The following is a 27,089-nucleotide window of genomic DNA, read 5'->3' as shown; positions in this document are numbered from 1 at the left end:
ATCCCATCTGCCAACTTCAGCTGACCTCTTTTGCTGAGTTGTTCTGACTCTGACCTTGAATGGGATTGCATTCATTAGGCTAGGAACCCTCAGAATCATTGCCCTGAGCCTGGGTATCAACCATTCTGACCACCATGCGCTTCTCTGTGCACACCAGTGGCAGCTCCACTGCTATGCTGGTCCCACGTCTGTTGAGTTTCTGTTATCCACTAGAAGCCAAGCTCTTGCTGACTCTGGTGGGAGGAGATTTTCCTTCCAGCTTGACAATCCTTTTAACAGACCTTAAGTTCTCTGTCCTCTACTTTTTAGGTAGCTAAGTTTCATTTTTTTTGTCTTCAGCTTTACATTGTCCTTTGTTGATTGACTTATTTCAGATTCTGGGCCATGGCCTATCTGGGAATCCTGTTCTGTGTTGCATTGCCAGCCTGCTTCCCAGACCTTCATCCTCTGTCATTAATATCACATATGTCCTTTGATCTCCCTCTCCTTCAGGAAAGCACTTCAGGATGCTTCTTTCTGGAGCACCTCTTTGCCCTGCACATTTCTCCTCCTTCCTTAGTTTGAAGGACCTGAAACTGACATTTAGTCTGACCTAAATCTGTCTCCATTGTTTGTCCAAAGGTATAAATGGCAGACATTGCCATTCAGTCCTGGTCTGAACGCAATCCCCTTCCCAACACAGCCAGCTACTCCCTGCCAGTCAGAGCAGGCACACCATGTGAAACTTATTTGCCATTCCTTGCCTAGGGGCTCTGTACACAGTGTTCCTAAGACAGGTTTGCAGCTTAGGTTCCAACTCTCAAGCAAAAAGAAGCTTTATCTCCTTGGTTATTTGCAAGAGAGATTCAAAGAGAATCTAGGGAATAGACAGTGTTAGCTTTATTAATAGCTGATGAGCCTATAGGTCTGAGATGCTCACAGATGGGCCTCTTTGGGAAGAGGGAAGTGTAGGTTATTACTAAAGCCCCTTCCTTAGGAAGACACATTGCAAAGAACACCAGAAACTCAAGACGTCTGTTCACATTATTTCTGCCTGGCTCTTTTATCACTACCCAGCTGAAATGTCTTAGGCAGTCATATTAGGGTAATGATAGGATTGGCTTTATACATCATGAGGTGCATGCAAAACTATGGGATTTAGAGAATTGTAGAGCTAGAAAGAGCCTTAGAGATTACGGATTCCAATCTTCTTAGAGGAAACCAAAATCCAGATAAGTGACCTGTCTTAGGTTCCTAAACCAAATTGTAGCAGAGCGAGGCCTTAGCTGAGACCACAGGACCTTGTGGTCAGGTGCACCCTGCTGGGTTCAGTTTCTTCCTCCAGGGATCCCTGGAGGACCCCCATCTTACATCCTTCTTCTGCTTTGTGGTGTCCAACATTCTTTAGTGAGGGGCACATTTGTATGAAAAAGGGTTTGCAATGGCAACAATAATAACAATAATAAACACCTACACATTTCTGTCGATGAATGGTTTTGGAAATGAGTAATTGAAATACAAGGTGACACTGAGTTTGTTATTCTTGGATGGAAACAGGGATAAAACTCTAGATGGCAGCCTTTTCAGATAAAAGATACGAAACGAGGGAAAGATATGATACATGAAGATAAGAAACTAGAATGATTAAATCAATGAAGACACCTATTAGCACCATTTCTGCTAAGTCAGGAAGTGAGACAGAAGGCCTGGACTCTCCTCCCAAACTTCTGGGCCCTTGGGAAAAGACTGAGCACCCTATGTGGCAATGTGCAGACAGAGGACAATAAATTGATCCCAAACCCACCCTAGTTCACTGCTTTCATCTGCTTGAAAGGAACTTTCTACTTGATTGCTTTGGGGAGATAATTAAAGTGGAACACGTGGCTATGCTGTAACCAAAATTTGTCAACATTGGTTATATTTAAATAAGACTTTCTCTCAACAGTGGTCTCACTTCTTGGTTGAAATCATAACACAAAACAGACATTTCATAGTTTCTTGCAAGTTCTTCTCTTCTAAGTGTGGAAGGGAAGTCTTAAAACATCTGCATAAACTCAGGTCAAAAGTAGCCTATCTTTGACTTTGTATGAAGGATTAGTGGGGAAGTGTTTATTTTGTTCCTGTTGAAATAGCTAGACAATATACTGACTTTTCTACTGAAGATTTAAGCCCAAAAATCCCATCTAACAATCCCTCCCCTGGACCACTGCGTTTTTCCCTAATGCCCGGAGCACAGCATTTCAAGAGATAGGGATGCTGTTACTATATTTACATTTTCCTCTCCACAATTCTGACCTCATGCTCTATAACATTTAGTCTTAGTAACTCACACATATGCACACACACACATGCATATACACACAGACATATGCACAGGCACAGGCATGCATGTGTACACACATGTACACACACACACACACACACACACACACACTCCTGCACCTGCCATGAGCCACAGGGTCATCCGGTGTCTCCATCAGACGATCCCCAAGTCCCTCACAGGCTTTCAAAGATCTGGCAAGCCACTTTTCACCACAAATTCCAGTTTCTCAGAGCTTTCAGACGTCCTGTAGATGGAATGATACACTCTCTGTTACTGCAATAATGATAATAATTTATACGTACAGTAGCCTTTCATCCATGAGATCTTTAACAATGACAAGTGCTACGGGAGCCTAGAGCAAAGCCTCTGGCCTCTCCCTGCAGCACCCCGCCCTTGCACGGGAGGCGTCACAGATCTCTCATTCTTCATGACAACACCTCATACCCATTTCAGGCCGGAAGTAAGGAAATCTGTCTAGTCAAAACTGCAGAAAGGAGTTAGGTAATATAATGCTTTTTCTTTCTCTTCTCCGGAAACTCTGAGAAATGCACTGATTTGCAAAATAAACTACACCCAGACAGTCCCCTTGAATTGTTGGTTTTGCCTGGGAATTACATATTTCCTGGAAGAGTGGATTTTCTTCTTTCCTTGTCTTATTTCCAGCCAGTACCAAATTTATTTAAAGAATAAGATTTTAAAAAAATCTATGTGGCTAGGCTATCAGCCCCTCACATGAAGAGTGTGACTGTTCTCTATTTGTTTGCCTATCATTTAAAGATATCCCTATGAGGCATGTACTCTCTTCATAAAAGGCTACATATGTCCAATAGCCCAAAAGTTAAAATGAAGAAGGAGGAAGAAGAGGAGACTGATAAGGAAGAAGAGGAGAAGGGAGGAGAAGCGGCAGGTAGCATCCTCAAGGAAACAGCGCTGGCCGGGTATGGTGGCTCATGCGTGTAATCCCAGCACTTTGGGAGGCCGAGGTGGGCGGCTGACGTGAGTCTAGGAGTTGGAAACCAACCCAGCCAACACGGAGAAACTCCATCTCTACTAAAAATACAAAAATTAGCCGTGGTGGCGCATACATGCCTGTAATCTTAGTTCCTCGGGAGACTGAGGCATGAGAATTGCTTGAACCCGGGAGGCAGAGATTGCAGTGAGCCAAGATGGTGCCACTGCACTAAGTGTAGGTAACAGAGTAAGACTCTGTCTCAAAACAAAAAAAAAGAAAGAAAGAAATTAAATGAAAACAGCAGTGTGGAGGAAAGAAGCACAGCCTGAAGACAACTGGTTTTTAATCTTGCCTCTTTAAACTTTGATTGGACAATGCTGAGCATCAATCTCCTCATTGGTAATTGGAGATTAGAATCCATCCTCCTACAGTTGTTTTGAGGATTAAGTAATGATTGGGACGTTGCTGGCACAGAGTAGGTGCTCTTACACCTGTAAATTCTGAAAACCGAGATGATTTGTTGTTATGGATAAGCTACCAGATGGTAGCACTTTGCACTTACTGTTTCTTTTAGATGCTTTCAACCTGCTATTAGACTTGTGCTGTTTCATCGAATGATCCATTCATTGGCTTCAGGCTAGTGAAGAGTTGGGCAAACAGGCTTCTCTGTTACCAGGAATGAAGCACAGGGCACCATGGGCAAGCCTGGGCGGGATGCCTAGCCCAGTTCTGGTCGTTCGAGACAAGATGAGGTCTAACATTTCCTTGACTCCCTTTTTATACCTTTAAAGTTGCATCCAAGGTAATTTCTTTACATTCCACGTTTTTGGTTTTTCTTGTTTTTGTCATTTAAAAAGGCAGAGGGTCTAAAAGAGCACAGCAGTGGTTCAGATTTTAGCTTAGATGATAACCAAATGACCAATCCCTGTAACCAATTTATCTTCCTACAATAAGTGGATCTTGATGCACCTTCCAAGAAGCCCTAAAACTGCCCGAGTCTTAATTAAACCTAACCATTATTCACCTGTGAGAGTCATTAACTTAGGGTGGGCCAGCTGGGAGCCGTTTACCTTTCACGACAAGGGGAAGCACCTATGTCTTCCGTGTGACTATGAGGCACCAAAGGTAATTAGCGCAGCAGCTGCCCTTCCTGACCAGATGCAGCTCCCCTTACCCTTTCTTTTCTTGATTTCCCTATTCTTTATTTCTCTTTCTAGTTACCTGTCCTATCTTTTTCTCTTCTTCCCATCACCTATGCCTGGAACCTGCAAACCATCCCAAGAAGCATGAACCGTGCTGTTAGCACTTAGGCTAAATACCTTTGACTTCGGTCTTGAAATACCATCACAGCCTTCCTCAATAAAGGCACCAGGAAAGCGTTGGTGGGATGCCGAATAATAGAACAACAAGCACAGTGCAAACCTGGGAGTGTTCCTCTAATGAGAGAAAATGCAGATGGCCTGAGATTTGGTCCCACGGACCTGAAGAGCAAGCACATTAACATTCCACATTCATTCAACAATCATTTCATGAAGCATTTGTGCATCAAGTCTTTTCCATCAGACACGGATCATCATAGCCCACAATCTATGGGGGGGACAGATACAAAAATAAGCAGTTAAAATGCAGTGTATTGATAACTGTCTAGTCTAACTAAATCCCTGCAGGAAAAAGGGGAGTGGATAGAGAGAGAACCTGAAGCCTCTTCTTCAAAGTCACTCCCACTGATTTATTCTGTGGCCTTGGATAAGTCACTTAAAACTGTGCTTCTATAAAATGTGATCAATGACAACTAATTATAGCTGGGTTATGGGAATGACCATGGTAATGAACCTGAAGATAATTTGAAGTATTTAGGAGGAAAGTGCTGTATAAAATCAAGGTATTTTTTGCTGCTGCGTGGTCAATTTTCAAAGACTAACTTTTCCGTAAAATAAGGGTGTATATTCTTTATCTCTTGTTAGCAGACAGATTCTCTCCCTCTTTTCCATGCTTACCTGCATCCACTGCCCTTCATGTCAGCTGAGTCTTCCTATCAGCACGTAAGTGAGGGCCTCCATGGGCCCCACACTGGGAAGGCCCTGAGAATAGGGTAGTGAGTGAAATACATGCAATTTTAATCAAAGAAATGTCTCTTTCCAGCTATAAACAGAATGTCCCATTTCTGTATGTTGTGTTTTCTTTGGGTTTCGTGATTTTCTTTCAAAAAGCATGTTTGGGCCATAGTGCTGAAGAGCCCAGAGCATGAAGGCCGGGCAGGCCTGGGATTTACCTTCCTCCGGGTGAGAAACTAAAAGCAAATTGAGCTGAGCTGAGGGCTCAGGAACTGCACACAGGCTGTGAGGCGTGTCTTTCTGGGGAAGGGGCACAGGTACGGCACCAATCGTACCCCTGTACGTGGGGCTGGAATTTCCCCTGAAAGAGACAGATGTTTCACTGGGAATCTTTCTGGGAAAAGCTGTATCTTGGGACTGTAAATGAAGACTCAAGAGGTGGAGCTGGGAGTGGGATAAGGAGAAGAACATCCTCCTTGTTCTGCAGCCTGAGGGGCATGGGAGCTAGAGCCTGGAGAAGCAAGACACAGCCCTGGTGGGGCGTGGGCCTGCAGGTGCAACAGCGTAGGGAAAGCTGTTGATGGACCTGGGGCATGGGCCAGCCTGTATAGGTCCTTGTACGCAATGCACTCACTCAGCTGCCCCCAAAGCCGCAAATCTTATCACTTGTTGAGAGCCCATGGAAAATGAAGGGAAATCGTGTGTTTACCATTGGAGATAGAGGGGCCAAGAGGAGGACAGTGGTCACCTGTAGAGGATGATTGTGTCCTGCTGAGTGGCAATTCCTTGAGTCCTCTTGGTAACAGGCCCAAGGGGAGGGGGTCAAACATGCAGAAAGACATGCAGAACCCATTCCACACATGCCTGAGCTGGACCCTGAAAGCAACGGGGCGCTTTGATAAAGGCAAGCTAACCACAGCTCAGGCCATTATAACTGAAATTACACAGAGAATAAGATACATCCAACAGGTTATGATAAAAATTACCAGCAAGCCAATCTAATGTATCAAAAAATAAAAATACAATGGTATCTTTTTGCCCCCCAGAAAAAGAGGTTTCTGGGAGGAACTGGACCTAATGATAAGCTTCGAGAGGAGGAAAGCCATGGACAGTGTGAAGGAGCAGCATAGGGTTTCAGGTGAGAAAAGCAGGTGAGCAGGGGCCCTGGAGCTCTCCGTGGGCTGCAGTGCGGGGAGGTGATGGGAAACCCAGGCGGCCCCAGCTGAGGAAAGATGGGGTTGAATATATGACTAGGGGCTAGTTTTTAAAAATAAAGTGACTGATTTCCCTGCACTTGCTTCCTTGGGGCCGTTTCCCTGGGGACATTACCGTCCAAGTGGCTCAGTGTCCGAGGAATTTGATCTATACAGAAAGCCCATCAGGCAAATTCAGCCTCTGCAGATACGCCACTTATTTCTCATTAACAGGGGTTTGGGTTTGAATTATGTTGATAATTGCCTCAACTCTTCACTTTATTTTGCCTATAGAAGCTTACCCTCAGAGGGGTATTTTGAGGATAAATGAGATACAGGCAAAGTACTTTGAACTTCTGAGATGAAAGATAGCATATCAATACAGGCCTTCTATTATTAAGATGCTTCAAATTGCCAATACGTGCATATTTATAATACCCATTATAATCACGGGATATCTTTTCTCTCCTTTTTTATTTTTTATAAGAAGAAGGCAGGAAAGTCTAATTTTTTTAACCACACTGCTTTTGTGTGCTTAACATTAACCTTTCCTTCCAAATGTCATTAGCTGCTAATTAAGATGTTGATTTGCAGATTGTATGTCTTGCCATAGGAGTGATTTGTGAGTGCGTACTAGGTGTTTATCAACCTACACCACTCATATTGGTTTAGCAAGAGCCTGGTGCATTTTAATTTACTGAGCAGTTTCTCCGCTTATTTCTTCATGGTGCGTAATGAGAAAAAAATGATCAGAGAGGAAAAATGGGAAATACTATAGTTTCTAAAGAAAAATATCATAGGAAAGAGTTATGACTCTAAGTAGATACTAAAAGACTGAACAGATTGAATTTATTTTCTCTCTTTAATGGGATACTTTAAGAAATAAAATGTGCCTATCGGTCATGTGAGCAGGTGTGTACCTGTATGGATGTGTGTATGTACAAACTGATTATAGTCAGCAAAAGGAAAATGATGGACAGACTTTCTGAATTTTCTGGAATGTACATGCTTTTGTTTTCCAGAGTCGGCCTGTACCTTTGCCATGTTCCTGTCTCTAAGATTTCACAAAGAACCTTCTTGCTTCTAAAATCACCCTTAAATCAAGGAAATACAAGAATTATTCAGTTCCTGCAAAGGATTCTGCAACATAAGGGACATTTCCACAGGACTTTTTAATATAATTTATGAATATTTGCTAGCAACATAATTGTCTTTTCTGCTGACATTTTCAAAGCAACACTGTGATTTGTTGGGTCTCTGGAGAGTCCAACTACAAAACTGATAATTATATTAAATATACATAGACAATAAAGAGTGTGTTTACATAACTATGCCCATAAATATCTGATTGAACAGTCATTGTTCTCAAACCCCTTTTAAGCAGCTCTCTAAGGATTCCAGTTCTAATGACATGATGGTTTAAAAGATGTTGCTCAGTCTTGTTCCATATTTAATTAACTTTCCTTTTTTAAACTTGTGATGGCAGAGACAATAACAAATAGCTCTGAAAAGAGAAAGCGCTTTGAAACATGAGTGAGGCCTTGTCAGGCTTTGTGCGGCACAGACAGGAGGAGATGGGCGTGTGCGCGGCGCTGGCCTGGGACCTCCGGCCCTCCCCCGGGATTCTATTATGAGGCCATTCAGAGCTCTCTAATCCCGCACACCTTCTCTCGCACACTCACATCTGTGGATCCAGGCTTCGTGCACATGCTCTTGCATGTAAGCAGCTGCATCTCTAATGATTTCTTCCTCTGGAAACAAAAAACCGAAAGCAAATTGGAAAACCATCAAGAGAAGCAGAACCAGAGGCAGAGGCAGAGGCAGGGTAGTGTAGTGGAAAGAACCGGGGGCTGGCCTTGGCTCTCACCACTGCCGTTTGATCTTGGGCAAGTGTGTGAATTTCTTACTGCTACCATAACAAAGCACAAACGGTGGCATAGAACAACAGTAAAGTATTATCTTATACTTCTGGAGGTCAGAAGTCAGAAGCGAGCCTCATAGAGCTAAAATCAAGAGGTTTCCGTATTTCTTGGCCCCCACGCCTTTCCATTTTCAAAGCCAGCAGTGGCCCGTTAGGCCTTCCTGTACCACACCTCTCTTCCCTGACTTTCCTGCCCCTGTCTTCCATTTTTAAGAACCCTTCCTATTACATTGGACCCATTCAGCTCATCTACAATGATCCCCTTATCTCAAGATCCTTAATCACATCTGCCAAGTCCTTCTGCCTTGTAAGTTAGCATATTCACAGGTGCCAAGGATTAGGATGTGGACATCTTTGGGGGCCATTATTCTGCCTACCACGGTAAGTTAACTAATATTATCTGTTAATGAGGGAGGCAGTATGAAGTAGATTTGTTCATCCAACAAATTAAGGTCTGGATGACACAATAGTAAATAAGATAGACTCAGTCCCGTTCCTCAACAGAGCTTTCAGTATTAAGGGAGAGATAAGCATTACCCAGAGAAAGTAAACACAGTTAATTTCCACTGTGTGAAGGGCTACAGAAAGAAGTGTAAGCATAAGGAGAGTGTTTTGCAAAGTAGCCTGGCCTCGCTGTAGGTGAAAGGAGCAGGAGCAGTCAAGGAAGGCTTCCCTGAGGAGGTGACATTAAAATAGAGACATAAGAAATGGCTTGGAGTTATTCAGGTCAAGTGTGTGCAGAGGATGGGCCTGGTGGGGGAGCTGATGAGGAGCTTCCAGTTAGAGGGCATAGCCAATGCTATGGAGCCAATGTTAGGCTCGGGAGAGTGGGGCAGAAAACTGAGAAGTGTCTGGGGCTAGGATGTAGAGACAGGAAGGAGAAAGCTTTGCTATCTTCTCTAGTGAGCTGAGGGAGGCAGTGGGAAGTTAACGCTTAGGTGTTGGCCAAAGGTCAGGCACTGCTCCATGAGGTTTATATGGAGCTGATTCCCATAAGAAAGATACTATCACAATCTTCATTCGTAGATCATGAAACTGAGAGGGAAGCTACATGACCTCCCCAAGGTCACCCGTGTGGCAGAAACAGGACGCACCAGAGTGTGCCCTCAATCACTATGCAATCGCTATCCTGCTCCTCAGGCAAGATTGTAGGACCTGGACATTTAACCCTTCTGCTAAGGGCAATTGGGAGCCATAGAGGAGTTTCAAACACTTTAGACGGGGTACTCTGGGTAATTGATTGGAGGTATCAGACCAGGGAGGAAGCAGTAACTCTCAGGTGGAACAATGTCAGCTCAGTCTGCAGTGACAGCTGTATGGATGGGGAGAAATGGAGAGATTCAGTAAATATTGAGTCAGGTTGACAAGTCTCGCTCATTGATGTGGACTGAACGACAGAAGGGGGTGTTAAAGATGACACCTTTGCTTCCAGCCAGATCATATAGAAGGACCTATCAGTTCTATCCTTCTCAATCAAAGGGCTCATGTGAGCTGTGGACTAAAAATGTAACATACGCTAAAACCCTAAACCCAAGGAGGAGCTTCTTACACGAGTAAGAAATTAGCTAGGACTTACAGGTGTGAGTGAATTTCAGCCTCTCAATGAAAATTCAGCAGAATTGCTCTGTGGCAATCCTTCTGCAAGTGATGAATCCTGCTCACCATGACTGCTATGATTCTGTGTTTGTGCTGAACTCTTTCTAATTGTCATCAATTATGATTCATTTACTTTTAGGTGTCTTGCTTGTCATAATATTATCATTTGTAAGTCTTTCCCTTTGCAGGCTGTGAGAATCTGTTGTGACATCTCAATAAAGCAGGATTCAATCAAGGTGTGAATAAATTGTTAATCTTGTTATAAATAGAAGGTACCATATGTCAGGATGTAAGGGATGTCTCCTTTGTTGCAAACAACGTTCATGAAACTAAACAAAAGAAGTTTTGGAAATAGCTGGTTCAACTCACCAAGCTTCCAATTATATAATGGCCAACAGGTCTCCGCAATGGATTCAGATTTCTGGGAGTTCTCTTCACACTTATTTAGAATCATCATTTGAAAGAAAAAAATAGCGTCAGGTTTGAGTATCAGAACCCCAGGGATCCCCATTCCTCCTGATTTTGACTGCGGAGTTAGCCTGACAATTCTGTGTCTTCTAGAGGCACATCCGATGAGCCATTTGATCAAAATGTCTTTTTCCTTCTTCTTTACCTTTTCCCCACGGTGTGCAGATTTAGAAAAACAGGGCTAAACTGACTGAGCTCCAGCCCAAACCAGTTCATGAAAAACATACCTTGAATCTTTTTTTACCCGTGCGCTCTCAGCAGTGAGGGCTCTGGCCCGCTCTGTGCCTGGTAACACGTCCTAAATGTGCTCCTCAGCACCTGCGGCAGTGTTTTCTGAGGAAAGTCTGCGTGCGCTCAGAGGTCCAGCAAACGCCAGAACCAATAAAGCTTAAATTAGCATCCCATAATCTAGAGCTATTTCCCCTCTGCTCTTCCAGAGCCATCCCCAGCGCCTCCTCCTCCCCCAACTCCTAACCCAATCAAAATGTGCTTCTGCCTTGTTCCATTTCTTCAGGGCCTCACTAAGTGACTAGGCTTGTTAGTTCAAAATTAAGTTAATGGCTGATAATAGTTCTCCCCCAGTGCCCAGTGGCATTTCCACTGAGGATCAATGCAGAATGGTGAAAAGAGCCTGGATTTTGGAATCAGCCATGTTTGGGTTCAAGTGCTGGCTTTTCTATTCACTAGCTGAGTGTTTTGGCTGTTTTGGGGGGTGTTTGTGTTGAGACAGAGTCTCGCTCTGTTACCCAGGCTGGAGTGCTATGGCACAATCTTGGCTCACTGCAACCTCCATCTCCTGGGTTCAAGCAATTCTCCTGCCTCAGCCTCCCGAGTAGATGGGAGTATAGTTGCCTGCCACCATGCCTGGCTAATTTTTGTATTTTTAGTAGAGATGGGGTTTCATCATGTTAGCCAGGATGGTCTCCAACTCCTGAGCTCAGATGATCTGCCCGCCTTGGCCTCCCAAAATGCTGGGATTAGAGGTGTGAACCACCATGCCCAGCCTGGCTGTTTTTGCTAAAAAGTTATTAGAGATTATAGCCCCACCTGTAAATTTGTGATTCATACATCATGAAGTTGCTATGAGGATAAAAGAAAATAATGTGTGTTAAGCAGCTAGTACAGAAACTGGCCTATTTATTGATAATTGGGTAGAGGCCAGATGCAGCCCCCTGGATACCCACCTCAGCCATCAGTCACACTGACCATCTGGAGACGGGGATTGTCATTCTCTTCTCTCCAGCATTTGCTCCTTCCCCTCTTTCATTCCTTCCTTTTTTCATTTCTTCTTTCTTTCCCAGTGGTTCATTGAGCTCCTGCTGGGTTCAGAAGATGCTGTCACCTTATTTTTTCACTGTTGCTAATACAGAGTGCAAAGTGCATCATGACACAAAACACAAGAAGGTGGGAAGCGCCGTGTCTGGTAAAGAGCCATTTAGAACAATAGCCGTTCTGCCCTGTCCCTCCAACATTCACCGTCAACTTGTTTCACAATAGTCATTAGAAACACGAAGGAAGTGCTGATAAGCTCCATGATTCATTCAAGGGCCAAGGTTAATTTTTATTTATTCCCAGGTCATCACAAACAGAGGCAGATGGTGGTGGCATTTCCTTCTTGCCGGGAGCTCAGATACTATCTGGACAGATTTCAGCAGGCTTTGTATCCGTTCCCTCTCAGCGCCACAGCTTTCCTGGATAAAGCCCCAGCCACCCAAACTGCAGACTGATTTTATTTAACTAAGATGACTTGTGGTAAGTAATTGAGGTCACTTGGACCTGGCTGGAGGAAAGCCAGCATTGCCAAGGAGAAGGGCTGACATCGTTTATCCTTCAGCGGCTCTTCCTTTAGAGGATTTATTTTTGGTGACCCATTTAGGAGGTAACTTACTAAGCTGTGACTATCAGTTTATTGAAAAGTGACTTTCTTGGAATTTTACTAGTATCAGGTGATTTTGGAATGCTTTCAAACAACGGACTGTGGAATCTACTTAAGTAGCACTATAGGAATGGTCATACAGTCATATTCATAGATAATTGGTTTCCTGCTACACACGTAAGTAGAATATGTGGCTTCTGCTTTCAGAGCTTACATTCCAGGTGAAGAGGGCAGTCATAGCATATTCAGAAATAAAGCCACAGACTGTACGGTAGTGTATGGTGAGTGCATTTGTGGACAGCATACAAACGCCAGTCAAGTACCCATACTGCTCCTCAGGTTCATAGAAAACTGAGAACAGCACAGGGAGGGAGATGAAGAACAAAGAGTATCAGCTTTATTCCTGGCTGCCTGGAACCCAGGAACTCCTTAAAGCAGAGCTTTCAGCTGGTCTGGAACCAAAGCAAAGCTTCCATCTGGCTCCCCACAAGCAGACCTGAGGGTCTCTCTGGGGAGTTGGGTCTGCACACCAGACTGACCAGCACACTGAGGGGAGCATGGAGCCAGCTTGGCCAAGCAACACACAGATCAGAAAGCACCAAAGTAAGACCACATTGAGGCTCCACATTTGGCTCTTCCCTCAGTTAACGTGGCCCAATGGTTGCCAGCTTCTCCCCATCTTACCAAAAATGTCATTTCTGCAGAGGAGTAAGAAGGTGAAGGGAAAGGGCAGCTGTTCCCCTGCCCTTACTCCCTCCGGTGGGTGGGGCTGAGGTTCTTTTGCTATGGAAATGAGAGGACAAGAATGAGTATTTGCTTCCAAGTTGTAATTTAAGAACGCAAAGCTGAAGATCAGAAGGCATCAAGAATGACAAGACTTAGAAGGATTAAGCCTAGGTATCTGGACATATTCCCCCGGTGGGCCATGCTCTGGCTGTTCTGAATTAAACGTGGTGCTGAGTGGGAACCTGGCTAGAGGATGAATGCGAGGTGCCTGGAGCACTCAGTGGGAGTTCACACAGCCAGACAGCCTCAGAGTTGTTCAGGCAGCTGGGACAATCAAAAGGATGAACTATTGGCAAGCAGGAAATAATCAGAGAACCAGGTCGATCACGAGGCAGGCAAAATAGCATTGAGGAGGTCTGACATCAAGTAACAGGGTGGAGCTTAGGTCAGGCTGGGCAGGAGACAGGCAGAAACACAACTGTGGAGAAACGAACCTGTAAGGATATTCAAGGTGAAGCTCAGGAAGACCGGGACAAGAGAAGGCTCTCTACAGCCTGGGCAACATAGTGAGACCTCATTCTACAAAAAATACAGAAATTAACCAGATGTGGTGGTGTACATCTGTGGTCCCAGCTATGCAGGAGGTTCAGGTAGGAGGATCACTTGAGCCTGGGAGGTTGAGGCTGCAGTGAGCTACAGTTGTGCCACGGCACTCCAACCTGGGAAACAGAGTATGACCTTGTCTAAAACAAACAAACAAACAAACACGAGAGAGAGAGCGAAGGTGCTCTTAAAAACTACAGCATCAGTCAGAAAACAAGCCAGAAGACAGTTTTTAGACATGAGGTACCAGGTTTGAGGGCATTACAACAAGACTGATCTGTTACTATTAATAACTACAAGCCTTAAGGAATAAGCTCAAAATGTCTTAACATAGTTCCTGTAACCCCATAAAGACTCAATGTTATTATTTTTATTTGATTAAAAATAAATTTTATTATTTTATTATTATTTGATTTAAAAGCTGAAATTAGCTTGAGTACTAAGTGAAGGCTTTCTATTCAAAACCTGCTCTGAATGGTGGACTCTTCACCCTTCACACCAAAGAGGTGGTCAAATCTGAGTGAACCCAGCGAACTTTTGGCTGTTGTTACATTCTGTATTCTTATGAAATCCACCGAGAAATCTTTTTCCAGCTCTTACTGGCATTTGTTTGGCAGTCATCTCATGCTCAGGAACCAAATCTTGCCAAAATTTGTCTTAAATAGAAGCACCTTAAAGGCAGAAAATATATAATCCTGACTGTTCGTGCCCTGAAGCTGGATATGAGGAAGAGACAAACCTTAACAAAACATTTCCAAGGAGAATAGTGACAGCTCCTATCGGGTAAGCATCACCAATAAATTTTTGAGATGGAGTTTCACTCTTGTTGCCTAGGCTGGAGTGCTATGGCGGGATCTTGGCTCCACATAACCTCCGCCTCCTGGGTTCAAGTGATTCTCCTGCCTCAGCCTCCGCAGTAGCTGGGATTACAGGCATGCACCACCACACCTTGCTAATTTTGTATTTTTAGTTGCTCCACGTTGGTCATGCTGCTCTCGAACTCCTGACCTCAGGTGATCTCGCCTTGGACTCCCAAAGTGCTGGGATTACAGGTGTGAGCCACTGCGCTCGGCCCTTGAGCATCACCAATGTTAATATCCGGCCTCGCTGGGTTAAGACTCAAATGTAATCATGTGTGTAAAACGCCTAATGCAATGCTGGTACCCAGTGTGTGTTTACAAATGATTGATGACCTTTCATTTGTTTTAAACCTAAAATTTCTAGGACATACCCTATCACCCCCCTATCTCATTATTGCTACTACACACCCACATACAAATGTGCTCTGCCACCAGCACATTTAATGATGAGCTGATGTTACAAGGAATAAAAACTGGAACGTACATGATGGAATTGTTACGAAGATGAAATGGTTCGTGTATGTAAAGGGCTTAGAAGAAAGGTTGGCTGACAAGCAGCAAGTGCTCCATACACGTGTTAGGTGCTGTTAGTTAGTGATATAGCAGTAGCAGCATCAAACTTCATCTCTATGTCTTTAGGTCCTATTGTACCTGATTAAATCAAATCCCAAGTATATTCTGAACACAGTATGTGGATAAGAATTAAATTCCTAATTAGTAGTAAGAATTTTATTTTAAAATTTAAAATTAAGGTTTTAAATTTTAAACCTAAAATAAAATTCCTATTGCTAATTACAATGTAGTGGTAAGTTTATTTTAGGTTTAAAATTTCAACCTAAATTTTACAATGATGACGACTCGTGCAAGGATTAGTAGTCGTCATCATGGTATTTTTTCATTTATTTTAAAACTAAAATTTCTAGGACATACCCGATCACCTCCCTGTCTCATCATCACTGCCACATACACACAAATAAGCTCTGCCAGCAGCTCATTTAATGATGAGCTGATGTTATAAGGAATAAAAACTGAAACGTACATGATGGAATTGTTGCGAAGATGAAATGGTTTATATATGTAAAGGGCTTAGACGAAAGGATGGCTGCCAAGCAGCAAGTGCTCTATACACGTGTTCGGTGCTGTTAGTAACAGCAGTAGCAGTAGCATCAGACTTCTTCGTTTCTGTGTCTTTAGGTCTTACCGTACATGATTACATAAAATTCCAGGTATGTTCTGTACATGCTATGTGGATAAGAAGTGAGTAGAAATTTTATTTTAGGTTTAAAACTTAGGTTTAAAATTTACAATTTAACTTACAATTTACCTGACTAATTAGAACAAAGTAATAAGTTTCTTTTAGGTATAAAATTTAAACCTACATTTTCCAATAATGACTACTACATTAGTAATAATGCAGCAACAGTCATCATAGTATTTTCTATCAGATGCCCTTTCTATTGCCCATGACCCTGCAGAGCAGAAGGGTAGATTTCGGAGATGATTCAGGAAAGGAGAAGCTTGCTTGTATTGGCAGGAATGGATCCTGCCATGCTGAGTGCAGGAACCCACCCCTATATTACCACCCTAGTCTAAGACATCTCCCTGGCATCATACCCCATCCACGGCCCACTGCGTTTGAACCATGTTCACAGCCATTTCTTTTCCTACATCTATTTACCATTTCAGGCTTTAGATGTCATTTTTATGAGAAGTCAGGAGATGAAGAAGGAATCTGGGAGAATTGTATTTTGAGATATTATTTAATGAAAGTGATTCTGGCCTGGTGTGGTGGCTCACACCTGTAATCCCGGCACTTTGGAAGGCCGAGGCAGGAGGATCATGAGGTCAAGAGATTGAGACCAGCCTAGTCAACTTCATGAAACCCTGTGTCTACTAAAAATACAAAAATCAGCTGAGGGTGGTGGCAGCTATAGTCCCAGCTACTCGGGAGGCAGAGGTAGGAGAATCACTTGAATCTGGGAGGCAGAGGTTGCAGTGAGCTGAGATCACGCCACTGCATTCCAACCTGGCGACAGAGCGAGACTCCGTCTCAAAAAAAAAGGGGGGGAGATTTTTTATATGATTGCATGGGACTAGCTTTGCTAGACTGGTGCAAATCTAATTGTTATTTTCCCCGTCTACCTGGCAGATGAGTGCTCGTGAAAGTGATCAAATCAATTAACAGGAAAATGACAAAGCTACCCTTTGATGTATGATGCTGAGACACCATGGATATAAATATCCAGGCTTTCGCCATTGAACCGTATTCATGTATAAGAATCTTGGCTCATGGCCCCGGAGTGGTGACATTTTACTAGCTCCATTAATTAACATCATATTTTGGTAATGGTTTAGGGTTCCCAGGGATGAAGCACATACACAAAAGAACAAAGAAAGTTAAATTAAGATCCGGAGATTCTTATGACTAATGTTCAGCTGTATGTTCTAATATCAACCGATGAAAACATTGTCAGATACTGTCATACTGTTGGAGCTAATGAGTCCTTGCCTGGTTTTCCTTGCCTCTACTCCGGTCACCATCCCCAGAGGCAGGTTTCAGATGTGTCATCATTGTAGGCAGGTCAGTCTGAGCTTGGGTAAAGCTTAGTATTTAACTTCTTTTCCTATTTTTTGTTGACCTGGGACGACAAAAATTTAACAGGTTCATTTTTTGACTCACTGAACCCATGAGTCTCCCTTGCCGTAATCTGACTGATTCCTTCTTTCTCCCAGAATTCAGTCCCCTGTGTCCCGTTATGCCCCCATTCTGATACTTCTATGGTCTTTGATCCTCAGGAGTCTGGTTGAGAACGTCTGAAAGCTGCTGGCCTGCTGGTCTACCTGTCTGCATTGGCTGTGGCCAGTCTTTGGGCTCCTGTGGGGAACCGCTGTGTGCTGTTCAAGGACCAAAGTGTGCTCTTGGCCTGCACTAATAAAATTTAGGAATTTCCAGATCCTCAGACATGATATGGAGGCAGACCAAACTTTGTCAGCAGGATCCATGCTGCCCAGAGGGTGGGTTGTATATTTGCTCATTAACAACACTTGCCTAGCACCCACCGTGTACTAGCACTATGTGGGGGTGCTGGTAATACAGCAGTGACAAGGCAGCCACAGTCCCTGTCCTCTGTAGGGCTTTTGGTCCAGCTTGAAGATCAACAGCCAGGTTCTGAACTCCCGCCTACTCCGTATCTACACACCGTGGTCAGAATGTACCTGGGATTTGATTTAATCATGTACGGTAGGACCCAAGGACATAGACGTGAAGAAGTTTATACTCAGAGACCTCTAGAAACAGGAGACAGGGTGCTCCCCACAGGGCCACATGGGGAAGCACTCGGGTTAGTCAGGAGTGGAGGGAGCCAGGAGAAAACATGGACAAGAACTTACTGTGTTTTTTTCGGGGAGAATAGATGAGGCAGAGTAAGCAGGCTAAGCAGTTTTAGCACTGGCTAGTTTGAATAATTTCAGTGTGCTCAGGGACGCTGGGGCTGTTGCTAGTTGTCTGGTACTAGGCCCTGGGGTGATTAGGGCAGGTAGAATGTGGTACCGAATATAGAGTCCTGTAGGAGCCCAACAGAGGAGCTGGAGGATTATGGGCTCCAGTCGGTTGGTTTGCATATGAAAGATGCGCTCCAGGTGAGTCATTTACTTTCTCCAGGAATTTTAGCCAGCCCATTAGGGGCAGTCTCTCTAGGGTCAATAAGGCCCCAGATGTCAAAGCATCAGAATTAAAAGACAAGCTTAACACACAGTGCTTTGATGACTCTGAAAATATGACACGAACTATGTCTTGTGAACCAAAAGACTTATTTTGATAATTTCAAAAAAAATGACAGAAATTCATCTTTATCAGCACATGAGTGTTTCTTGTCTCTGGGCTTGACAATCTAAAAAATTCCTACTGATTTTTCCTCTGCTGCCTCCTCTGTGAAGCCAGGCTGAAGTCGTGTGTACAGGTGAACGCCTGGGTCCCGGACTCCCACAACGCATTTTAAATACTCTGACGAAGGGGCTGGGTGCAGTGGCTCTTGTCTGTAATCCCAGCATTTTGGGAGGCTGAGGTGGGAGGGTTGCTTGAGCCCAGCAGTTCAAGACCAGCCTGGACAATAGAGAGACTTCATCCCTACAAAAAAAGTACAAAAAATTACCCCGCATGGCAATGCATGCCTGTAATCTCAGCTACTTCAGGAGGCTGAGGCAGAAGGATTTCTTGAGCTTGGGAGGTTGAGGACGCAGTAAGCCATGGTTGTGTCACTGCACTCCAGCCTGGGTGACAAAGTAAGAACCTGTCTCAAAAAACAAACAACAAAGGCAAAATATTCCCAAGAAGCATTTGTCATGTGGGTTATCGCTACATGCTGGTTTCTCTGTCTCCCGATTATCTGTTGACCTCATTGGATGAAAAGATGGTATCTTGATTCAATCCTGCAACACTAGTGGCACACATGACACCTGATAGAAACATCGATGGTAAATAAAATTGACAATTGTTCTTTAAACTCTTGATTGGTCCCAGGCTGCAAGAGCTTTCAGAAACATTCTGCTACTGAATAGGAACTGAAATTTATTGAGCATTGATGGTGCAGCAGACATTGGGCTGGATGTTTCATATCCACGTGCAACTTGGCTTTCACAACAGCCTGAGGTGATGGACACCTTTCCCCAATGTTAGAGATTCAGAAATTAAAGTCCAAAGAGTTTGTTCCATGACTAAAGTCACACAGTGCTGAGGAAGCAGGACCCCACCCCATGGACTCCTAGGCACCACTACCTCATTAGCCAACCCCCACTCAGCCCCCTTCAGTGGGAAATGGTCAGATTTGAACTTCCATTGAGCATGGAATAGTCAAAGTGATCTTCTCTCCATCCCAAGAGCCGAGAAGTCTAATTTGGTATGACAGCAGTACACAATACTGTACACACACATGGCCCTGAACCTCCTTTCTCTATGAAAAGAGCTCCCCTAAGACTTTCTACATTGGCTCCACCCACAGGGGAACATCCACTTAGGTGCACTTAGGGAAAGAGCCACCAAGTGAATTATACAGCGGGGACCATTACCTCTACGCTCCTATTGATAACTAAAGCATATGGTTGCTTAAACCAAGGTATTCCCTTCGGCTTATTACATTCATTACTTCCTGTCAGTTAGAGTTCACCTGCTTCAATTTTGCCAGAATGTATGAATTGCATATTTCATATATTACTTAGCAGGAGCCTATCCCAAGTCAATTTTTTTCTTCACAGAATGACAATTACAGGCAAGTTCAGAGATCTTATTTGGTTTGAGAAGTGATTATCTTTCTCAATGGAAGGCCAAATAAGATGCTAATTAATAAATGTTTAACGTTATTCTGCATGTAGAGACATAATTCTACATCAGTCTTTGATGCATAAATATGTATCACATAGATCTACATACTCTCATCCTTTTTTGCATTTTGTGTTTGCGTCATGCTCCCACTCAGCCTGGAGACCTGGCCAAGTTGTCTTACCTTCCTGAACCCCACTTGCCTCATTTGTAAAACTAGGATGTCAAGTGTTCTGAGGTTGTCGTGTGGATTTAGGGAGACACCTATGTAGTTCAGATTCAAAATTTATTATGTTAACAACTAGTCCCAGAGCTTCTCATTCAAAATTTGGGGAGAGAGTTTTGTCCAAAAATACTTCGTTAAGCCTCTTAGGTTGGTGACTCTGAGGGTAAACATGTCTGCAAAAGCCAAAGTGACAGAAGTGAGCATTGAATGTACTATCCAGGAGCAGAGCGGGGGGACTCACTTTTGCTCTACTGTGGGAAGAGGAGGGTGGTTGGGAAGGGTGCAGGAGAGATGGCGTGGGGATGGTGTGAGGTGGGGCGCCCAGTGAAGAGCAGCTGTGGCCTCCCCAACCACTGACTGAGGGACTTATTAGGCGCTTGTGCTAAACATTGCACTCACCAGACGTTCTGTCTCCCAGCTCACACTCTCCATGCATTTATTCTTCTAGGGAGCACATCTGCCAGGGTGCCATTTGCTGTGGGTAATCCGGATGCCAGCTGTTCCCTTATTCTCTGGCTTCTGCTTATGTGACTATGTTTTCACCGAGTGTCAGGCCAGTCAGTCCAGAGACAGGACTCGTCCCCTGTTACCGCTCCCCATGAAGAGTCAGCTCACTCAGAAGCATTAGCAAGCACTGCGTCTTGACTGAAGATCTTGTGGAGAAGACAGCAGAAGAGGTTTAACATTGACCAATCCTCAACCATAACCAAATCAAACCAAATCAACAAGAAGAAAACTTAGGAACACGCGCCAGACCGTCTCCTCTCCAAAGTCCCCACTTGGCAACTGTACTACTTGTGGCCTACTCTGGTCCCTTCTCCTCCAGAGCCCAGGGCTGCCAGCTCCTTCTCAGAAAAAATGCAAACGCCTTTCCTTAGTTTATGTTCAGAAACTTAGGCAGTATCTTTTGTTATAGGAGCAGACCCTTGGACACTCACCCTCTAACCCAAGTAGTTTATCAGAATATTTCTTGTTCTATGGCTTATGTCTGTAATTCCAGCACTTTGGGAGTCCAAGGCAGGGGATCACTTGAGGTCAGGAGTTTGAGACCAGCCTGGCCAAAATGGCAAAACCCGCCTCTACTAAAAATACAAAAACTAGCCAGGCGTGGTAAAGTGCGCCTGTAATCCCAGCTACTTGGGAGACTGAGGCAGTAGAATTGCTTGAACACAGGAGGCAGGGGTTGCAGTGAGCTGAGGTATCATCACTGCACTCCAGCCTGGGCAACAGAGTGAGACTCCATCTAAAAAAAAATTATGTATATATATATATATATATATATATATATAATTATGTATATAAATATAAAATTCTTGCCCTAAAATGCAGCAATCTCTAGTACATTGACATTTCCTCTGACAGGTTCTCTATGGAAATTCAAAAATGGAGCTGATGTGTGTGTCTTTGGTACTGTGCAGAGCAGAGGCAGCTTGCGTTGGAGGGGGACCCACGTGTCAGGCAGGACCATGGTGGAGTGAGAATGGAAGACCCACTGGCTACCACCTCTTCCCACCTTATTCCTTGACTGCAGGAACAGGTGGGAGGGTCAGATTTGAACATGGAATAGTCAAAGTGATCTTCTCTCCATCTCAAGAACTGAGAAGTCTAATTTGGTATGACAGCAGTACACAACACTTACTTATCACAGTAAGTGCTCAATAAAGTTTGGCAACTCCCCTTCCTCCTGCCCAAACCATGATTAACATTTCCTTCACTACCCACAACCCTGATCAAAAATTCGCCAAGACAATAAGAAACCAAAACTGTGATCAAAGAAACTTCCTTGGGCTGAGATTGACGTATACAGACAGCCTTGGGTACATTTTGTTTTCGCAAAATAACACCCTCTTGTTTCCTTGAGCCAAATGCCATGATGATTCTCAATGGAACCCTTGCAATTCTCTCTGGGAAGTTAGAATATCTCCCATAAGTTAGCTAAACAGCTTCTAGGTATGGCAGAGAAACCCGTTGCTCATGAAAGGAAAACGGATCCCCACGCTTTGTTCTGGGGACCTTTTAATGTCCATTTGGGACTCCTTGGGGCCACGTGGCTCGCTCTGTTCCCCAAACTGCAGTGAAGGGACAATCAACACATGAGCTCTCACGCCATGCTGCTGCTCTGTTTACTGCTCCTTTATTTACATAACAAGAGATTCAACATCCTAACATGTTTTGCAAGCTGTCATGACATGAGAAGCTAGTAATCTGCTATATTTTGCTTGCTAACATATTTTTGACATATTTTAGCTTTTGATTATAAGATTGCATCTTTGCCTGCTACCATCTGTCTCGACTCAATGGAACTTTGGCATTTACAAAAACAGTAGGGTGTAGTATTTCTTATAGACTTGAACTCTACCAGAAACATGCTATTTCCAGTCTTAACCAATATGTCATGCTTTCACACGCAAAGTCTGAAATGTTTGATATCTTGCAAGATCTGCCAGGAAAAAGAAACATATCTTCGCATCCAATTTGGCTGGCATGATAAATGTATTAATAAGGGGGAGAGAGCAGTCTCCGGCTTCTAAACAGAGGTGGCCTTTTATGTGGTTTATATCCTCTTGACTTATCCTTTTATCAGTATGATTAAGATCTTCCATGGAAATACATCTTCTTTTGGACTTCTAATGTCCCAGCAGCCAACATTCTTGAGATGTATTTTCCAGTGTGAAATGGTTATCTGCCAACATTTGACAATCAGGCATTTTCCTCCATGATGCCCTTTTTTCATTCCTATCTTTACTCATCAGGGCAAATTACCCCAGGTTTGACCCAAAGGATTAGCTTGGTCCCTGTCTCTGCTGACAGCAGCAGGAGGACCGTGCAACACAGAGAAATGTGACACTGTGTTCAAATGATGTGTCGGAAAAGCCCCCCAAAAATGCACAGGCCTAACATGCATTTATTCAACACTGAGCTTAAATGAATTGATTATGCTCCCGGATTACACCCCATAGGCCAAGAAGCTGTCAACTATTGACATTTTCTTTTCTCTCAGTGTTCTGAGTTGAGTGTAAATATATTTGTCATGGGAATATATCGTACGCTTGGTTCAGTATATGCTCATTTCTTCAGAAGGAAAGCTCTTATTATCTGTAATCACAGTCAACATCTTTGTTGCTTTAAGGAAAGAATGGGCTACAGCTTGAATTTACATATAGATCTGGTACCTTTCCAGGTTGTTTTGCATGCTGTTTTAACCTTCATTTTGAATACGTGTAACATGATCTGTTTCTAGTGTAAGACTTTGTTCCTGATAGAGAAATACTTTAAGTCAGTTGGGTGTGGACCACATCTAGTTGATTTTCTGTCTTGCAGCATGCTGCTGGCTGTTCAGGAGAAGCTGATTGCAGTATCTGGGTGCTAAACGCATCAACTGAAATCACTATCAATGAAGAGGCCAAAGAGGAAGACATTATGACTTCCAACTTCAACATCTTATGGCTACAAATCAAGTCCATGCTGATCCGGGTCCCAGATGCTCTTCCTTATCTAGTTTATGAGGACGGTAGCAACTGTTGAACAAGGAGAAAAGACTAAGATTGAGTCTCTGGGTGATTGTAATTGCAAATTTCTGAAGAGCAGGGATCCTGCCATACCTCTTTATTCTTTGTACCTCGCTTAGGTTAGGCAGATAACCCATGTGTGTTGAACTAAGATAAACTGAGGACTACATTCAAGCTAGTAATTGAACAATGTGTGCTTTATTGAACTTCTATTAGGTGAAATCACTGAGGATAGGTTAAAAAATAAAACTACATGGGGAGCAGATTCCCCATCCTTGAAAAAGTTACAATCCAGTTTGAGGAAAAATGTGTTTTGCTTCATTGAAGACAAACTAGTTTTGAAGGAAATCATGAATTGCTAAGCTAGGTTGTAAGTGTCACAGAGAAAGGAGATGATGCGGCAGATTAGATTTTATGGAGGAAGAGGGGCTTAATCTGGGACTAGACGACTAAGCAAGACTAGGTAACTGGAGAGGAGGAAGAAAGAGTTTTGAACAGAGTGGGAACTGATATAAGTGAACAATGAAAAAAGGAGTGAACTAGATGTACAAGGGAGGATGATGGAGCATGATGATGGGGCTTGATTGGCTTAAATCAGCTGAAGCAGGATGAGGTATAAGAATGCTGTGCAGAGTTGGACAATTAAGACCTCTGGAGAGTCAAAGGAATATTCAGCTTTTGGTGGAAGATGAAGGCCATTATTCCAGGCTTTCATAGGTAGGAGACATGATAAAAAAGTGTGGTTTTTAGAAAGATTACAAGGGAGTAGTACAGGGGAATAAGAGGGGTAAGAGGTACAATGGAGAAAAAGCAGTGATTCTAAAATTGACAGCAAAAGAGCCTGGATTAAATAAAGACAATAATATTTAAAACAGAAACTTTTCTATATAGGTCATCTGATATGTTTCAGGCATTTCTAACCACTGATAATAGTATCAGCAAAATCCTACAATAACTTACAAGTACACTTATCCTCAAATTAAAGAAGGGAAAAAGGGTCTTAGGAAAAGAAAAGCAAGTTGGTCTAGGCTACATAGTGAGGAAGTGGCAGAGAGAGATCCGAACTTCATTTAAACAGCATTCTTTTCACTCCCTTACTCTGGGAGTCTGGTATTTACTAAATGAGCAAATGATGTGAAGTAAATGATTTATAAAGATATATGGTGGCCATACACAAGAGGGATAAGAGGAGGGAGACCAGAGGCGGGAAATGATCAGGGTCCCCTTAAGGTCGTATTGGAAATGGAAAGAAAAGAATAAACATAAGAAATATGGCCAAGGAAGAACACAGGAGTTGGTGCCTGACGGACTAAATGATTGAAAGAGGAGAAGGAGTTCTGGGAGAGAAAGAAAAAAAAAAACCTAGAAAGACTGGGTGGCTACTGGTGACCTTGGTCAGTACATTTTCAGGAAGAGGATATTGCTGATTGATGGAAGCCAGCCTGCAGGTGAGTCGGAAGTGAGTCAGTGGTCAGGAAATGGAGGATGTGGGGCAGACCACGAATTTGAGAAATTTGGAAGAAAATGAAGGAAATAAATAAAATAGTCTTGTAAAGAGGCTTCAGGGTCAAGCAAAAAGTTTTTTTTTTTTTTTTTTTTAGAAGAAAGCTATGTGCATTTGAAGACAGAAGAAAAGTATACAGAGGGAAGGAAGACACTAAAGGAACTAGACAAAGTGGGACCTCTGTACATTGAGGGGGTTAAAGCAGCGGGGAGGGGTGGGTTAGCATGGTAGAACTGCCAATAGAACTCTGCATGGCGAAGAGCATGTTCTGTAACTGTGCCATTCCATATGGAAACCATGGACCTCATGTGGCCACCAAAGACATGAAATGTTCCTAGTGAGACTGAGGAACTGCATTTTTTATTTTGCTTAATTTAATTTAATTTAAATTTAAATAGCCACATATTTAAATAGCTAGAGGCTACCATATTGGATGGTATAAGAGCCTCAGGGAACCAAAGGCTTTGGGACTAGACTCTTCCTCTGACTCAGAAAAAGAAAGCTGAGAGAGACAAGCCAGTGGTGTTCACACTCAGGAGAGGAAATATGTGTTTGCCCCTCCCAAGTGACCTTGGCTTTTTGGTTACACCTTGGTGATAGCCACGTTATTAGATCATGAGATGAGAGACCTTTGAAAATTTACATCCCCACGTAGATATTGTGGTCTGAATCGTACTGTCTGCATCAACCAGCTGAGTTGAAGAATGGCCAAATCTCACATGGCAGAGGGCATCACCCTCAGTCTGTCTGCAGCCCATCAGCAAGCACTTCTTACTCATGGAACAGAGATGGACAGGACTCTGGTAGGTTTCTTGGGATGAAGGCCATTTTGGAACAGGGCTTTCTGGTTTTTGAGTGACAATAAAGCCATCCTCTGATTTTCTAGCCTGCGTTCTGCTCCCACATCTCACTGTTCCTTTGAATCTAGGTATTTTAAAGCCAAAGAGAAGTGATTGCCCTCGAAGGGATTTTTCTTAGTTGATGTTTTCTTGAAGAATTTCCCACCCTGAGAAATGGGTGTATGTTCTCCTCCTCATTCTGCAGGTAAACAGCCCAAATTCAGCATCCACGGTTGCCCTGAGAGAGCATCGCCCATCATTCCACCAGTGCGCCCTCCCTGAGATGGTGGCATGTGTTGTTTGGGCTGTTTGTCATAGCCACCGCAGCTGGGAATTCAAGATGCTATACTTAGGCAGAAGTCCATGAAGGAATTAATTGATATGAGCCAGAAGTTGATTGCCATTTAAGTACTCAGCCTCCACCATTGCCAAGTTTCCCTCTTTGCAGAAAGAACTGAGCTTGCCTGCAAACTGGCTCATTCAGGATGTGAGCACAAGATGGAATTCAACCTTTAATATGCTGCAACACCTGCTTGGAAATAAAGGGGCTCTGTGCTTTTCTCCCCAAGGAGTTGACAGCTGACTTCATTACAGAGGAATGTGGCAGAGACGGTAGAGGCTACTCTGCAGTCTCAGGGGGCACTCACCCAGGAATGCAGTGCCAACCAGTCCTGAGCTTTGGGACTCTGCCAGAAACTCATGCTGGCCTATTTTACCGTAAATCATCCCTCTTTCTTGAACTCCAGTTTTCAGTGTCTTTGGTAGGCACTTCCTCCGCACAAGGGAGGTGCTTAGTGTCTCTGGCCTGCAGAAGCTAAATGGAGAAGCATTTGCAGGTGTTCTGTAATGGGATCTGGATTTCCAAGCTTCCTTTCTCAAGGGTTCTGCAATGTTGCACCCCAACAGGCACAAAGTCAGACTGCCATGCTCTATAGAGCGAAACTTGAGGGTTCACTGGAGTCCTTGTTCATGTTCTGGAACTGACCCAGAGCTGCTCTGGGAAGCCTAGCCCAGCCTGTGGGGGTCCCTAGAGGGTCTCTGGTGCTGTGACCTTCCACTGGGGCTGAAACACTGTTTTTGCTTGTCAGTTTTCAAAGCAGAATGTCAACCCTGTCACCCATTTACATGATTTCTAAAGCATATTAA

The sequence above is a fragment of the Sapajus apella genome, unplaced genomic scaffold, assembly GCF_009761245.1.
Source record: "Sapajus apella isolate SASKATOON/1434 unplaced genomic scaffold, GSC_monkey_1.0 scaffold29, whole genome shotgun sequence".
NCBI classification, from domain to species: Eukaryota; Metazoa; Chordata; class Mammalia; order Primates; family Cebidae; genus Sapajus; species Sapajus apella.
Note: the sequence above shows the minus strand (reverse complement) of the source record.